Raw genomic sequence first — 18,328 nt, forward strand, 5'->3', positions numbered from 1 at the left:
AAAAATAAAATTTAGAGAATAATTGTATCTACTACTTTATATGAATTCAGTATTAAATGTTCACTGAATTACTTTGTTTAGGTAAAATAACCAACTAATCAAAACGGGATGTTTAATTGGAATGTCCATAGGTTTTTGTTTGTTCACTTTTTATCTCTTGTACTAAACAGATATGTTTATGGACAAATCTGACATCCAGCTACATAGTCAAGATCTATTCACTGTGTACTTTATTTGTTATTTTATATGTATGATGAGAATTATAAAAGTAGAAATAGGTTAAGCTTATTCTACAAAATATAATTTACTAAACATATGGTCTTATTTTTACTTTTGTCATGTATGCATACAGATAATTTTTGATGTCTTATTTATTTTAAGCGAACAAATAAACAAAAATGACATTTATACAGGAGTGTGAGTTGCTTCGTTTTGTTTTTTCGTAAATAAGGTTTATTTCTATAATAGAGCACCATGAGAAACTCCATTAGATGACAGAAGTTTCTTATCCTCAAATGCTTTGATTCATTAATAATCGGTCAAAGCTACATATGTAAACTAATTAAATGTTGACACCGGTAAGTTTAAATAGATAGTCAGCACCTTTCTCTCAGAAGAGAGTTACTGAAGTCTAGGATTTTTGTTTCTTATCAAAAATGTAATTAGATAACAGAAAATGATTACGAAATGAAAGTGATATTAGGTTAAGACTTCAGTTTAAACATATCATATGCTTACCAATTATTGGATAAATTCTATGAAATTATTGTTGTAGATCATGATCTTTGTAATCAAACAAGTTATTACTAACACAAGAACTCAGAATTATGTTATATCAAAACTTGATAGAATTTTAGGACATCGATAGCGGAATAATGAACTAAAGGTGTCATGCTCGTCACTTGACATGAAGATCCAATGTTCACTACTATGTGGGAGTGCTGACCTTTGATTACTAAGAAATCAATTTTGAAAACGCTTCCTGCCCACGTTAGTTCCAGCGAATAACACTTTCAGATGAATTTAAGTACGTGGAACTTATCTAGGTTTATAGCTCGCTAGAATCATTTATGTCACAACGGCCTTGTGAATTTCATTAAATAATCTATTACTTGATTATTTAAGTATATACTATCAACCAGGAGTCTATAATCAAATTTGTCCAATGTTCACATTTTCAATATTTCCGAATTTCTATTCATGTTCTTGACGTCTGCCTCTAATTCTCGGATTCGCGTATTCTTCGGTAATCCTTTTATTTTGAGGATTCCATGTTAGAATTTGAATTGTGATGCACTTTAATGGTTTCCATAAAAGTGGCTTATCCCCCAGCGACGTCTTCTAATTTTCTCTTCGACTGCATGTATTTTGTTCTCTGCCAAAGCAGGTTATTGGTGATGGTTTCTGTATAGTGGATCTAAAATATTTTGCGTAAACAGCTGTATTGAAATATTGTACCGTATTATCAATGATCGTGGCGGTTCTACAAGTTTCAACTCCACACAATAGAATTGTCCTAACATCAGTGTTGAAAATTCTGTCTTTGATGTTAGGTGAAAGTTGTTTTGAGTTCCACTTAAGCCTTCTACCCATTCCAGAGCATCATCAAGTGTGATTTGGTTGATGCTCATTATGTTGTACTTCTGAATCTTGCTTCTACCGTTGTGAATACCGAACCCCTATTGCTGCTACATTGACTGTCCCCGTCTACATTTGATATTTTGTGTGCTATCAACTACTAACTCTAGACCACGCACATGCGTCCAACGTGTTCCCTGTATTCCATGCTTTTCCTAAGATGTGAAGGTCTTCATAATGCGGTCATCAACCACATGAAAGAGCGAAGATGAAAGTAGACAGTCTTGCCTGAGGCCAGTGTTCACTTGGAATGAAACTATGAGCTGGTCTCTATGCAAATCATTCCCTTTTACGAGTCCCATAGATTCAATGAAGATCCGACAAGGCTCGCCTATCCGCGCTGTTGAATGCTTCCTCATAATCAAGGAAGTTGATGAAAAGAGATTGGCCCCATGTAAGTGGTTTTTTAGCAATGATCTGCAGTGTAGTGATTTGTTTGGTACATGATCGATCTTTACGAAAAACGGTTTGTTGGCTTCTAAGTTGAGCATTCAATGAATCTCCCATTCGGTTTGGTAACACTCTGTTAAACACTTTTCCTACTATTGATAATAGTGTGATGCATCTGTAGTTACCAAGATTTCCTTTTCCTTGTATCTTGATAAGGTATCCTTCTCCTCAGTCTGTTGATACTAGTCCTCACTCTCATATCTTTCAGGACAGAACATAGAACATCTTTGCAATTGCCTCGATGTCTGACTTTAGAGGTCCAGGTCTTGCCCTGTCTGGTTCAGTTGCTTTGCAAATCTTGATATGTCTGACAGACTTGCTAGTTTCTCTGTTGTTGGTGACATAGCATTTATGGAGAGGTTGGTGTGGGCCAATTCGATGCACGGTGAGTCCAGTGACGTTAATATATGCCAGAGTTCTTTAAAGTGTTCCATTTACCTGATCCTCTGCTCTTAAGCCTCAGTGATTGGATTTCATTCTTTGTTACTAATTGATCACTGTATTATTATATTTTCCCAAATGGTTCGTGGTTGTGTTATATAGTTCTTTCATATTTCTTTCCCTCACAGCCTTTTCTGTTGTATTTGTTAGGTCTTCTACAGATTTCAGTCTGTAGCGGTAAATAAATCCCCCAAATTAGTAGTTATATATGTCTATAGTGGTTTGGCTCCGAGAGCGTTCCTAAGACTTTGTTTATCAATCACCTTTGTAACCGTTATTAAATAAATCCCAACGGTAACATAAATTCAGAAGGCGACACGAAGCACCGAACACAGTTTACTATTGGATAGTGCAGATAAAAAAAATTACAAACACACCAAGTGGATTTGAGCAGAAAGGCTAATACGCTTAAGCAAGAGAATACAAACACGGATTCCGAGTCAAATTGAATGGAAGTGAAACAATTAATATGATTCAAGCATATATATATATATATATATATATATATATATATATATCGAGATAATTCTAAGAATCTCTGAGAATCTTTGAAATCATTACATTCATATTAGTTAACAACCAACAGAAATATTAAATTAGACCCCGTCTATCAGCTCCCCCCCTCCGTCAGGGTCATTTGGAAGCCTGGTGTAAGGTCAATGGAACAATAAGTTTAAATTGAATATAAAATCGAACAAAACCATTGAATCTACTAGGATACCCGATCACAAATAAGGGCGATAGAATCAACGTCCGAGCTGAAGGCTCTCGGACATTCATCCGCACCAGATAACGAATAAGAATGTCGTGTTACTCATCCCTTGCAACTACTAGTCGGCTTGAACCAAACACCTCTCATTAAATTGGCAAATTTCCAGATATATCTTCGAACTCATTCATCCTTAACTTCTGATTTGACTGGGTTAATATCTCTCAATTATAAAAGTGTTACAGACAAAGCGTTGTCAAAGCCTGAATATCTGTGGCATCTTTAATTTTTTCACCCGTACTGCTCTTCGTTCGCCGTTCGTTTACTTCTGCATATACTGCCAATGCCTCGGACTTCTCTGCCTTAAATCAGCTGTTGCTGACTACCATCCCTTGTTTTTCCTTTCTGTAATCTTTCTCAGGCTGTCTACAATCACACATTTTTGATGCTAGTGCTTCGTGTGGCCTAGAGCCCCTTAAAATCTTGAAGTTTTTATTTTGTCTATTTTTTCTAGCTGCTCTGAAAAGTGGTATCTTCCCCTTGTAGTAGATATTGTAAAACGTGGAGGTTGTCGCTAAGAGCTTAAATGAACTGTCTGACCCTGTTAAAATTTCAAAGGATAGCTATATTAAATGCTCATAGAGGTGCTTGCTCAATCATCCAATGCTTCTTTAGCAACCGTTTTAGCTTGGCCTCTACTAGGTGATATTCTGAAGGTATGTCAGTTCCCCTCTTTGTTTTTCATATTAAATTGACCTTATGATGTTTTACTGATACAGATATGATAGACTTAGTTTTCCATAGTGTGGCCCAATGAAATCCATGTAACTCTGTGTATGCATTTATGGTGGTAAATACTGCCATCCATAACCATGTTGTTAAAAGTGCACAGATTTACCAGCCTCTTACTATCCTCGTTTTTGCCTCCCAGGCCATGTCGCCCTTTGGTGCTTTTACACATGGTCTTGTCTATTCAGACATTGGCGTTTAGGTCTACCACCAGAATGATCAGGTTTTTTCTTGAATATCTCTCTAAAATAAACTCCAACCTTCCATTAAACTGGTTATATTTTTTTCAACTCTACCGCCGACGGATGCGTAGCATTGGACCATTTTTTTCTTTTATTTTGGAGGATGCTTTGATGATCCTGAATCCATGAGTTTCCCATTTTATATGTGCCTGTTTTAAAAACATTACTACAACTCTGTGTGTATAGGGGGAGCATTTTTTGAATAACCAGAATACAACACAATCTCTACTGAAGTTAGTATCTATTTTGGCTAGATTGTGTTCGTTGAGTTTCACTTATTTTGAACACAGCTATATTGTATCTCCTGATTTCTGCGGTTATTAGGAAGATCTACCACAACATTCTATACATTTGTATTTGTCGGTAGACTAATTCTTAGAAGGTTTATAAGCTTCGGCGCTTCCAGGGACTATCAGACTTGGCCTCTAAGCTTGACAACTCAGATATTTATATCTATTAAGCTTTTTGTAGAGGGTTTTCGTTTTACCCTACATCCAATCCTTCTTTTTTAATTGGGGTTTTGGCTAACAGTAAATCTTAAGGGGCTCCATATGGAGTTAAATAATAAATATTTCATTGAAATTCATCTTGGTTGAAAGAATTTATTTTGTGAGCGGTGATCAGTGTGGATGTGGTATAAATGTTCTAAAACAAAAATATATTGAACTTGTTTACTCAATACTGGAACTTCTCTTCCAGATGAATCAAGAAAAAAAAAATTTGACATCTCAAAAATCATTATCACAGAATCAACAACTAACCTTTAGAAATTTAGTAACCTTAAGAAAAGGTTTTAAAATTTTCCCATCTGTCCTTACAATCTTAAGTCAACAATGAGATAATTCTGCGATTCTGAATTTTGATGTCAATTTCTTGAAAATTGTCAGCAGGAAGTTCAAGTTGAAGGTTTGATACTCTGCAAGATACTCTGTCATCAATAAATAATGTTGATTTCATGTCGTTATTCAATTTTGTGCATTATTATTTATTTTCGGATGGTTATTTCTGTTGACCTTGAGATAGGATAGACAAGAATAATCAATCAAACTCAAGAGATTAAAGTAAGAACAGGAAAAGCAACTTATCTGAAATGTGTCGAATAATAATTTAGTTTATTTAGGAAGTCAGTAATTGAATAAATTTTTGAATAAATAGACTACTGAATAAAAGTTTATCGTTTCCGTTAAATTGTCAATTATTGAAGCCGATTCATTATTATTCAAATATATGAAGTTGGTGTTTTTCTTTAGACCGATTTCACTGTGCACGAAACAAATATAAAATTCATCAAATATGTCATCTTAAGCTAATATAAGGGAGTTTAATATAAACTAGAATTTCCTTGTGGACGTTTAAGGTTCAAGGATGCTTGATTATTGGTTGGAGGAAAAGGCAACACCGATAGATTAGTACGTAGTTGGTTAAATTATATGAAAAGATCAATATCTTATGAGATTGACTATTCATCAATATTTATGATAACTTAACTACCCGCGGTAATGAAGTCCACAGCGCTTCAATTTAATTAGATGATCTAAAAATAAATTTGGAGGAAATGTTTCATCCTTCGTGTTGTGACCAAAATATTTTTTACTGTCGATACTTCATTCTTCAAATATCCAAAGAATAAGTAAGATATTTTTCAGTTTTCTTCTAGGATATTATAAATATAATGAGACAATGTCACGTTTTAATGGAGCAACTTATACCAAATAGTTGGATGGAACTGAGTACGGAAAAATCTTTTACTAAAAGAATCCATCAGAACTGGCATTTGAAGAGGACTAATTATAAGAACAAGATCCGTTTGTTTGGACTCAGTAGTCAGGTTATGCCTATAAAAAGCAGAAATAAACGTTCTTTAAAGCATATAATACCCAAAGATTTTGTTCCAAAGAGCACCCATCATCAAAGTATGACAACAACCTTTGGAAAATCAACATCCCCTGTGACGAAAACTGTCACAAGACTGAAGGTAAAGTTAGTACGAAAATATTTTGAGTTGAAAAGCATCGATCATAATCGCAGAAGAAATGAGAGTAAACTAAATTATACCCACTTAACAACACATGAATTCATTATTCAGTTTCTATGAAAATTATTCTAAAAGGTGTAAAACACAGATACTATAGGAAACTGTACGATAGCCTACAGTGTCGAGCTTAGGTTAACCTTTAAGAGTAACAAACGATATTTTGATGGAATGGTTTCAAAACATGTTGAAGATAATTATCAATCGTTCTTATTTGCATTTTAATTACCATGCGAAAGTGATTAGCAGAAGAAACAGAATATGTGTTATGATAACACAAAATATGTGTATTATGATCAAATAAGAAGAAAACGACGTAGGAAAAATTAGCATAATTACTTTTTTCCTATAAAAAGGAAACAATAAACGGACCGAACAATATTAACTAACAACCAGTTCTTAAAAATACCTTTATGAGACATAAATACGGAAATGGATGACAATGACTGTTTTTTTATGCAAATAAGTGTATTGAACGAAATCATAAAGCATCTACTTTAATCAAGAAATACCTCTATTCACCGGTTAGAATTGACGTTATATACTTAATACGTTGGGGAATATAAAAAATTATTTAGTTAGACAATCTATACAATTTTATTTATTGCTTTATACTATAATAATAATCATTTCAAAATAAATTATGAAGTAAATATTTAAAGGATTGTCTTTTCCGGTGTTTAACGTACTGGACAAAAGTGATTAATCTTGGTTAAACTGAATAACAAGAAGTTTTTATTTGCCTGAAAGTCCAAACTTCCGATAGACTGCTCATTCATCAATTTCAGCTCGCCCACTATTCTATAGTTGATAATATATATATATATATATATATATATATACTCATGGTCTCTGTAGATTGTGGAGAGTACAACACATTTAAAACATTGAGTCAAAATTCAAAGTTCCTTTTTTACAACCTTGATCATTCCGTTATGTTGTATTACCGCTAATGCCCTCAGTAACACACCTTCAATACTATTCAGTTCACTAGTTAATGCTTAACACTTGAAGTATAGGGAATCTATCTCAAAGCTTGTCATTAGTTAGAGTTTCAATAAGTTTTGTCCGGCATCAAATCAGGAACACAAATTGGTTTAAAACTATACAAATTCTGCGAAACAATAATCAAGTGGCTGTTAAAATATTCAATGAGATATTTATTGATGTTGATACATGAACAGAAAACTGAAAAATCGTTGACTTGATTTGAAAATTTTACGCTTGCAGATTAGCTTTTTAATCTGGAATAAGCTATTATATACTATAGCAATAATCAATTCTGTCAGTTAAATGAAATCGAACACATGTCAGCCAAAAACATGCCCACAATAATAACAAGAATCAAACAGAATAGTTGCGTGATTTGAAACTTTATACATAATTATATTTTATAGATTTTTTCGAAATTAATCCAATTTCATGAAGCAGCAAAGAAAACTAATGAATTTATAAGCAACTAGATCAAACGGTTATATTGGTCCTAACTCATACTAGTCGTCACGAAAAGTAGCATAATTGGAAAATCCAGAAAATTTATTCTCTCCTGAAAATTTAGACGTTTTAGATTCAGTACACTACTGTAAAAATGCAGCTCAGCTTTGTTTAATTTTACTTATAAACTTTCATCAAAGGCTGGAGATAATTAGAGTTTGATCTTTCCTAACATTTCGCCGTTGATTTGTGAACCTACTCCATTCTGTCATCATAACACTCTCATTTTTATCAATGAGAAACTATATCCTTTATTCATCAGTTAAATGCTTCACTTATTAATTTCAGTTCTAAACAGACATAAGGCTTTGGTTTAGATACCTCAAGCATTCTAGTGAACTGTTCAGAATGGAATGCTTGATGTAAATATGAACCACAGAAGTGTCATAATCCATCATTCTTCATCTCTGTAGATAATTTTGCAACAATTCACAGATATCATATATACTTGGAGTAATACGTTTGTGTCAACTTATATAATCATCTGACTATTCATCCATTTTGAATTATTCTTTTTACTTTTCATGATATTTTGATAGTACATTGAAAAAAACTAAATTAATGATGAATCTAAATAATGCAAGCTTTTCCTAATTACACTATCTAGAATAAGGATGAAGTTTTGATCATTTACTCTGGTTTTGTAGACATTTTGTAGAAACCAGACATATTCGAATAGTGATGTAAACTGAACATAATCAATTCGAATCACCATGACAGAATTAGATGGTTCAAACTTTCAACTTTATTTAATTTATCTTTCAGTGAACAACTTTCCCATTTTTACTTAACCCCATAAGTAATATTTTTACTGGAAATTCACGTAGCTTATACAAGAGCATTATTTATTACGGCCCACTTTTGTATATCATCATTCATCCACTGATTTAATATAAAACTCTACTACAAGGTAGTCTGTCGAAGTAACTTCTATGGATTACGTTAAATGTACTGGTTTATTTTTTATTCTGTCAGATGATTGGAGGTAGTCAAAAGAAAACCTCTAATCTGGGTTTCGTGGTGGATTAGATTCTTCAGCATCCTATACCTGTAATCTTGAGGTAACGGGTGACATTTGTGGAATCAAAACCTACCTTGAGCTATATAACAAAAAATCAACCAATCTATAAAGTTGGCGTTATCGGCTATAACAGAAAAAGGACAGTATAAATAAAAGTTAATACTTTTAGTTTCAACTTGAAGTGAAGTTTGCTGATCCAATGTAGGAATAAAGAAGAATAAAATAGACACCGAGTTGATGAATAAGTGATATATATTGATCACTCATTTTGCATGTTTAGAACTTAAATGAAAAACAGTAGTTTATATTCAGCTATTTACTAAATACTTTATTAAAACCTTACAATACAATCAGATAGAATATGTAACCTACCTGATAAATAGTTCAAAACTACTTCGGAATAATCACATATATCTCTAAGTTATATGCTTTTGGATTCATAAATACATTATTTTGTGATTCTTAAACACTTCTTGATCTTTCTCGTTTCTGTTTCCCTTCAGGATTCCAAGTTAGGGCTTGCTTCGTGATGCAGTTTGATAATTTCCCTAATGTGTCTCCTACTCACTTACAATTTTTTTCCTAATTTCCTTTCTGGTTGGAAGGTGATTTGTTCTCTTCCACAGCAGGTTGTTAATGATGGTATCTGGTCAACAGATCTTGAATGTCTTACGTAGACAAATGTTTATAAATGCCTGTACTTTTTTGATGATGGTTGTGGTAGTTCTGAAAGTTTCAGCTCCGCACAATAGGAATATCTTGACATTCGTATTGAAAATTCGTAATTTGATATTGGTTAACAGTTGTTTTGAGTTCCGGTTGTTCTTCAACTATAGGAATGCTGTCCTTGCTTTACCAATCCTTGCATTTACGTCTGCATCAGATCTCCCCTGTTTATCGATGGTGCTGACCAGCTAAGTGAAAGTTTTTACCTCTTCCAGAGTTCCTTCATCAAGTGTGATTGGGTTGATGTTCTCTGTGTTGTGTTTGAGGATCTTGCTTTTTGCTTCGTATTTGTTGAGGCTTACTGATGCAGAGGCTGTTGCTACATTAGTTGTCTTTGTCTATATTTGCTCGCGTGTACGGGATAGGAGGTGTCTTCTTGTTCTTCCTTTGCTGATTTATTCTCTAGGATTTCAGTAGAAATTCATTCCTCATGATGATGATTGTTGCGGTCCACGATCTCCTGACACGTTGAAGTTAGTACTTCTTTGATCCCTTCCCCATTGTCCTCCTTAGTAGTTTCTTCTTCTTTCAGTAGATCTTGTAAGAATTGGAACCTGTTGATAAGAGCTATCATGAATTTGTCAAGTTTGTCAGTATTTCGAAGGAAGTCTGTATCGGACCTTTGTACTTCTATTTCCCCAGTTGTTCAGTGCTTCTTTTACTTCAGTTTCATCTTGGCTACAACCAGGTGATGATGTGAAGCCGTGTCAGCTCATCTCCTGGTTCTCATCTCTTCCATTGACCTGAATCTCCTAGTGATGCAGATATGATCGATCTGGTTCTCTGTAATGTGGTGTGGTCCAGTGAGACCCATGCAGTGAATTTGTATGCGTCTGCGTGAGAATACATTGACACCTACAACCATTCTGTAGAAGGCATATGAATTTGCAAATAGCTTTCCATTCTCGTTCGTTTCTCCCAGTCAGTTCAGTTCGTCTCATGATATCTTCATATCCGGTGTTGTCCATTCCGACTTTGGCGTTCAAGTCTTCCATTAGGATGTCCACGTCCTACCCTGTGCACTTCTCTACGATCGGCTGCAGCCTCTCACAAAACTCATCTTTATCGTCTTTATTGTTGTGGTTGATGGGTACACAACACTGGATGACATTTAATATGACCCCTTCCTCCTTTGTCTTGAGATTCACATCCTATAAATGCTTTCCATGCAACTTTGCACAACATCAGAGCAACTCCTTAAGTGTGTGAAGCATTTCTCTCTTCATGATCAGAGCACAACAGCATCTCTCCCAAATCCATGCTTTTCAGTCGAGTCTGAGTCCAATGGGTTTCACTGATTCCGAGCACCGTCAACTTGTATCTTCTCATTTCCAAAGTCATTTGATTGATCTTTCCGGTTGCCCACACTGCGCGAACATTCCATGAACCTATATTAATTGTTGTTCTGGTTGTTAGAGAGGTCATCGACCTCGTGACTTTGGAAGAACCTTGACTTTCATCATGAGTCATCATAATTTTTCTGAAAGGAGATCCTTGAACTGGAAGAGCAGAATTTAAATGGTTTAATTTGTTTATTCTGGTCAGTGTTTTTAGCGAGGTTGTTTTCAACGGGATAGAGATGCTGACCCCATGCCCAACCCTCCTCCTTTGTGTGGGTTTGAGATCGGCAGTACCCTCAGAAGAGCTACAGGCGAATTAAGAGCCTTCTGGAACTAGATTCCGTTTTTTAGGGGCTCACAATCCCATCGCGTGGATGTGATTTTATTGTGTTCTCAGCAACGCATGTCTCTACATGCAAATAGGTATCGCGAGCAAGAATAATTAAAGAAGCTTTTGAATGTTACTTGAGCTCGATGGTTATAATTTATATGCATACTAGTTAACACACGAACTTTCAACCGGGTGTAACTTGTCCTAAGTGCAGGTGTGCATACCGTGTGAACAGATATAAGTTACATGCACATGGGTAACACAGATTTTACCCCATGCATCTCATTACATACACATAGATATAGTCACCCACCTGGGGAGGTAGATGTCCTTCGCTCCCAAAGAAAACGTATTTGCAACACCAGACTCTCTCTTACACATTACGTGCACATCATTCAGCCCATGGCTATCGCCTCAGTACTTCCTGACATATATGTAAAAGACTTTCTCAGGGGAGCTTGATGGTCGCCTCTCCTTAGTATTTGCTACCACCTCTTTTTATTGTCTTTGACCTGGTAAATGTGCCGCTGACTTTATCAAACATAAGGCGGAAATTTTCGCAGCTCAACTTTTCCTTTTGTACGATACCTCATGCATACCCTTTGCATATACCTATGTACTTGAACTACATAGATCCTAGAACTTCTGTGATTTTTATACATAAGCATATACATTAGGTAGTCCTAGCTGTTATGTAAGCCTCAAGTATGGAACCAAGGTTGATCAGGTACAACAGAGTGGATGATCGGTTCGATCTCTGCAACCAACCAAATCGGCTAGCAGGGTTTTCCTCACTATTCAGCAACTTCAAGGGGAAACCTTAGGTCGGAATTTGCTTCACATGAATATTTTCTTTGAGATGCAGTATGCCACAAACTGATGTTAGCTGGCGAATAATCTAAAACTGTGTTGAACTTAAAAGTAGGGGCCTCTTCGTTATAGATTATCCAGTCATGCACCTACACCATACCATATGAAATCAAACCCAAAATTTGTAGCCCTAATGGAAATGCCTCTAGAAAATAAGTGTGTAGTCTATTGGTTTATATTTAATTATCTTATCCTGGCAAATGAGATTTTTGAACGGTTGACACAACATATATATTCCTTCAAAATATGGTGACATCATGTTATTATGCAAGATAAAATTTCAAGGAAGTTACTGCTAGCAAGAACGTTAAAGAAAAAATGGATAATAGAAGAAATACTGCTGCACAAAATCGCATTTGATTCTTTTAGTTCATTTTTATATTAAACTTGCTTTGTTAAAATGAAGATGAGGCATTTGAATGGTACTAATTTCTCTTGAAGCGAGCTTTTAAAATAATGCAATGAAGGATAAAAAATATTTTCAATATATTTTTATGGAACCTTGAAAAGCATACATTCACGACTGGTATCTAAAGTAGCTGGTTTCTTCAAACCGAATCGGTTGAGATAACACGTAAGCGAAATAGTAGTATATAGACCACTTGCTTTTGTTTGGCTTGATCAAAATTATGATGAGATCTTTTCTATGCATGATAGTTGGAGATAGGTTTGAAATCAGAATAATTTTTCCTAGCAGATTTATTTTCAAAGCTGTTGTTAAGTTTCAACTGATGAGTTGTAGAATATTTTCTTAGGGAGATTCTGTTGGTTACTTCGTTTGTCTCTACATATTTTATATCATACATTTTCTGTAGTTATTAATCATCCAAGCTTGAAGTTTACTTTTGAAAATATCTCAAGCCAGCATTATTTTGTTAAGCTCAATGCTGATACTTATTGATCCCACTTATTTATATGAATCCATTGCTTTTCTAAACTCTCTCAAAGCAGTAAGTTAAAACAGTTTTCATTTTCTAGTTTAATTTACCATCTAACTATACCATTGCAATACTTCATAAATCCTTGGTGATTCAAGGTAATTACTGAAATAATTTCGGATCAGTTACACAGACAAGGCCCTTTCGGGATTCCCAACATCGACTGCACTCTGTTTTTCTCTGGTATGCAATAAAGGATGTAATGAAAAACTGTACAGATAAGAACGAAAATCTCGCCTGTTCAAAACATCAGTGTATGTAACAGATTTTCAATTGTAACACCTAATTTATTTGTAGTTATCAAAATATAAGAGTAAAAATAATATACGAAAAAGTATTTCACCTAAATCACCTGTATTTTCTGTAAACCCATCTGATTGGTTAAAAGGGTACTTAGAAAATATATAGAAACATAAACCATCAGATGATTTAAATCCAATGAATAAATGAAGAATGTTTACAAATTTATCTGAGTGATTATTAGGCTTTTCAGGTTTCATACACACATACAAGAGTAAACTAATATTTAAGTAGTCATCAGACTTAATTTAGCAAAAAAGACATTTCGGAGCACACATACTTGAAAATATTTGATAAAGTCGTATCTTCTCATGTAAGTAGTATCTTATTGAAGAAATCACATATTAGTTTTGATTAATGACCACTTATTCACTGAGTTTCTTAAAATAAATGATTTTTACTCTTTAGAACTTACAATATGTAGTCGGGTTGGATGTTGGCTAGAAGTGGTATATCCAGCTAATGAGTCCATAATAAGACAAGACGTACGTCCTGGATTCCACTGCTAGCCATTATCCATCTCTGCTTATAATGCTTGTTACTGAAGGCAACATCAAGGCAATCCGCACAGGATACACACATGCCCATAAGTGACTGATCAACTGCAGTCCTAAACATCGATAATAGGATTCTAAACCAATACAAAAATGAATTATAGTATGTAGTTATTTATTAATAAAAAAAGAGTTTTTAATGTATTCTGTTTTTGAACAGCATGTTCATAAAGTTTGTTATGTCTTCAAGAATTATCAAGCGAAACCTGAAATTATAAGTAAGATATGTCATTCCTCTTTACATGGTTCACTCTGTACAGTGAGTGGCAGAACATATTAGCCTTTATATAATCGGTATCGTTAATCTTTTTCGAAGTATGTTCCGAGTTTGTTAATTTTTATAAAACAGTAGTTCGGAAACTAACAAGTGCCTGATGTCATGAAACCATCTGCAACTCCTAGGGTACCTCATATTATATCAATCCATATTATGTTCATTGATGAATGAACCAATAATTTTTGAAGAACAACTCCCGTTTAAACAGAACATTCAAGTATTTTACAGTTACCTTGAGACAACATTTCAAGATCGTTGCTGGAACAAGTACCTGATAAAGCGTGTAATATTGACACTCAAGTTCAAATCGGAAATTGTGATCACTTAAATCTGGAAGGGTAGTGACGATATAATTTACTGACTTCGATTATGTAAATGATTGTCCACGTGCATCGGTGAGGAGTCTAAAACGATTAGAAAACGACTATTCATTGTATTTTCGTTTTCAGTGGTTCTTGAAATAATGTCAGACAATTATGAAAAATACTTTCTAGTTATTTTAATGGAATTTGTTTAGATAGCCTTATACTGCTGATAAAGGTCATGTTGCTAGGGGATAAATATAAATCAAAAGATCTGAAATTTTCGAATACAGAATATATATGTATACATGAAAATAAATTTGTTAAGTAAAATACATGTATGACAATGTTTTAATATTCCTTGAAAGAAATTCAGAGGTTACTTTAGAATAGGTATAATGTAAGTTGAGTGAGGAAAACGATGATGATCTGTCAAAGTGTATCAACAACCCCGAGGAACCGTATGACTCTCTCAATATTCAAACACAAGACACTACTTCAGAGACAAGAACACTTACCTGTTCATACAGACAGTATTATATATAAACAAAATTACTACGAGAAATCAGTTTTCAATATAGTTGTTCTGATGTATTCCATATTTATTTGTATGACTATGCACTTCATTGTACTAAACTAAAAATCCTAATCTATCTCCTGGGAATATTTTCGTCCATGTGAAATATTAGTTGTTATATTTAATAGTATAGTAAATGTTATATCATTGGAAGTTATCGAGGTATTTTTAATTAAACAAGTGTGTCCTTTATGAGTGAAAAATCTTTACATTTACCATAAGGGTGTATTTAGTAGAAAATTCGATAAAAGTGATTGAATTGATTCTGTAAATCATGATGTGAGTGTTCATTGAGCATTACTTCAAAGTAGCCGATGAAATCATGATCCACGTTACAATTTAGAGTTACAGCATGTATTTTATCGAATAGTATATTTCTCTCCGAAATACTATGATACGTTTTTCTCGTATGTTTACAAAATATTGTTCAGATATATGTTAATTCGTCATTTCAAAATACCACGACTATAAGATCTTTGGAAATGGTGGAACCCTAGCAGTGTTTTTCGCTATAATCTAGGACTCCTTGAAAATGATAAACCAAGACCCAGAAAAATTAAGTCAAAATCCTTCGGACTTATTAGAATGAACAGTAACATTCAGCCAGTTAGCCAGCATCGAGTATTCCACATGTTCCATTAGTTCATAATTGAGCCTAATGATCAACCTGTGTCGTGGATGGATAACTGGCATACTCTTGTTTCCACTGATTTCACAATTCATAGTTTCCCAATAAGTCATCAATAAAATAATCTTGAAGGTATTCACTAACGATTACAAGATCATTTCTGAAAGTTATTCGATTTAGTTGAGATTTCGTATGAGTTGAAGGTAATTTAAACCACAAATTGATAGTCTTGGTTGCATTTTATGGGAAAGCTTAAATTAAGATGAAACGACCGTTTCAGTGTACAATTTTGTTGTTAGAACTTTTATCTTGAAGTAAGATTTTCACCAACCTTATACTTTCAATTTAAAAAACCTAAAAGGTATGATTTATCGAAGTGATAAACACTTATTTGATTGAACTGATTCACATAGCTGGTTTTGTAAAAAAATTTTTATAATTAACGTGCTTAATAAAATTAAGTCTTTTCGTCACTATTATTCATTATATTATCTAGCAAGCGCTTAATTCTAACTAAATTTACACACGAATTTACGGTCATGAGAATTATTACCTAGGTCACTTACTTATTCGTTCACTTCCTACCGTTTTTTTACTCAATAAACACTGGTTTTTAATTGATTCTTTCTATCTTCAGTTTAGAAAACACTTCCCATTATATTCACTTAGTATTACTTGTTTGAATCTTCCCATTGATGTTTAGGACTGCAACTGGTACATCCAGCTGTTGAGTCCCAAATAGGACGAAATGCGCGTCCTAGATTCCACTGCTAGCCACTATCCATCTTTGCTTACAATTTCCCATTATAGTTATGAAATATTCAACATAAGCACTTTTAATAATCATCAGTCGTATTAATAAGTCACTTGTTGAATAATTACTTGCTTACGCCTGTTACCCCATGGGGGAGGAGTATAGGCCATCCACAAGCATTCTTCATCGAACTCAGACTGAACATCAACTCATTATTGTTGAGCAATGCAAGAATAATAATAAACCTTTTCTCTTAAATGGAATCAAATAACTGTCTTACATAATTCAATAATTAAGTATTGTTGTATTATCAGAGTTGAATTGAGGATTGAGAAGTTATCATTATTTTTAAAAAATGTCTCCAAAGTATACTGATGAGCCCCTTTAGTTATAAAACTTCATAGTCTGACATTTCTATCCAGCTGGATTAATTTTTGAAGTGTCAACTTTCCGTTAAATGATATTGTTTACTTTGATTTCAGAGAAAATTTTTAATTTATTATTATTTAACAAACGATCTTCAACGTGAATATATGATACAATCAAGATGTTCAAATGAAGAAATTTAGTCTTTATTAATATTCATTATTACAAGTTAAACCAGATGTAGAGTATTTAATCTACCTTAGGTAAATGTTACTAACGTACTCTGTAACGATTTTAAACGGCTGAGTTTTGTATCTCGACTAAAACAGCCTCTAATTAAAAATGTTTGCTAATAAGAATTTATTCATGTCGTAGTAACGAAATGCAAAACTAAACAACTTTAATCACAGTTCGTTTTATGGGCATTGCATAAAAAATTTGCAAAACTATTGGCTTTTAACGTTGATTATAAATTAATTTGATAATAGTCATTAAAAGACATGATTATCTATACAAGCTAATAGAATTTATGAAACTATGACTATTCTGTATGCAATTTAAAACGGTAAGGTGTAGTCGTACAGTCATTGGTTATTGTACATCCATGTCAGTTACGAACTATCGAAGTCACCTTCTTTAAACCTTGTCCTATGTGATCGATTAACCTTTATCTAGAGAAAGAATATAGTCTCAACAATCCAAATATTTTTGTTTCTATTTTTAACAATGGAAAAAGCCTTATTTGACTAGTCGTGTAGAACGAAATCCACGTTCTCCGCCCTGTTAACTCGAAAAATTCATAAAAATAACCATTTGAGACATCTCTTTTCGTTTATCTATTTTTGAATTCAGGGATACTTTATTATAGTCCTTAAAACTTAATAAGTTTACTTTAAAATTTGTTGATGGAAATTCGCCTACTTCAGTGCTTATTTTTCAGAAAAAATTAGAACAGATGAGACAGGAGAATTTTTTCAAACTTGCAATTAAAGTTTCAATTGACTAAACTGTCAAATATTGAAAGGATTATTTTAAAAGAATAACTCAAATGAATTATTTTTTCTAAATATTTAAACCAATCATTTGTTTTGAAAATAAATCAGTGTTTAACTTCGAAGTAGACAGGGTGTTATACCTCCAGCTATATTGTAGGTTTTAGTTATGACAAGAAGAAGACGTTCACTATCACGAAAGGCAAATAATGATAAGTTGAATGTATAGTAATCTGTCGTACGTTCTTAGTAATCACTACCATGATTTCTAGAGAACATTTGCACACTGTGTAAAACAATATATAATCGTGAAAGTAATTTTTCGGAAGCTGTTGTATTCCATTGATTATTTTAATCTCTTTTTTACAGGCCCAACGTACAAGGATTATGTGAATATCTAAATGATATATATATTTCCCAAATCGAAAGTTTAGTTACAATCAGACTGATAATATTGTGTTAATTACAGTTCATATTCTAGAGGTCCAGGAAGTATGTGTAGCTATATTATCTAGCACTAATTGGATGTAATAAATGCCTTGTGTACTTTGCTTGCG

Source organism: Schistosoma mansoni, assembly GCF_000237925.1.
Source record: "Schistosoma mansoni, WGS project CABG00000000 data, supercontig 0278, strain Puerto Rico, whole genome shotgun sequence".
In the NCBI taxonomy this organism is placed as follows: domain Eukaryota; kingdom Metazoa; phylum Platyhelminthes; class Trematoda; order Strigeidida; family Schistosomatidae; genus Schistosoma; species Schistosoma mansoni.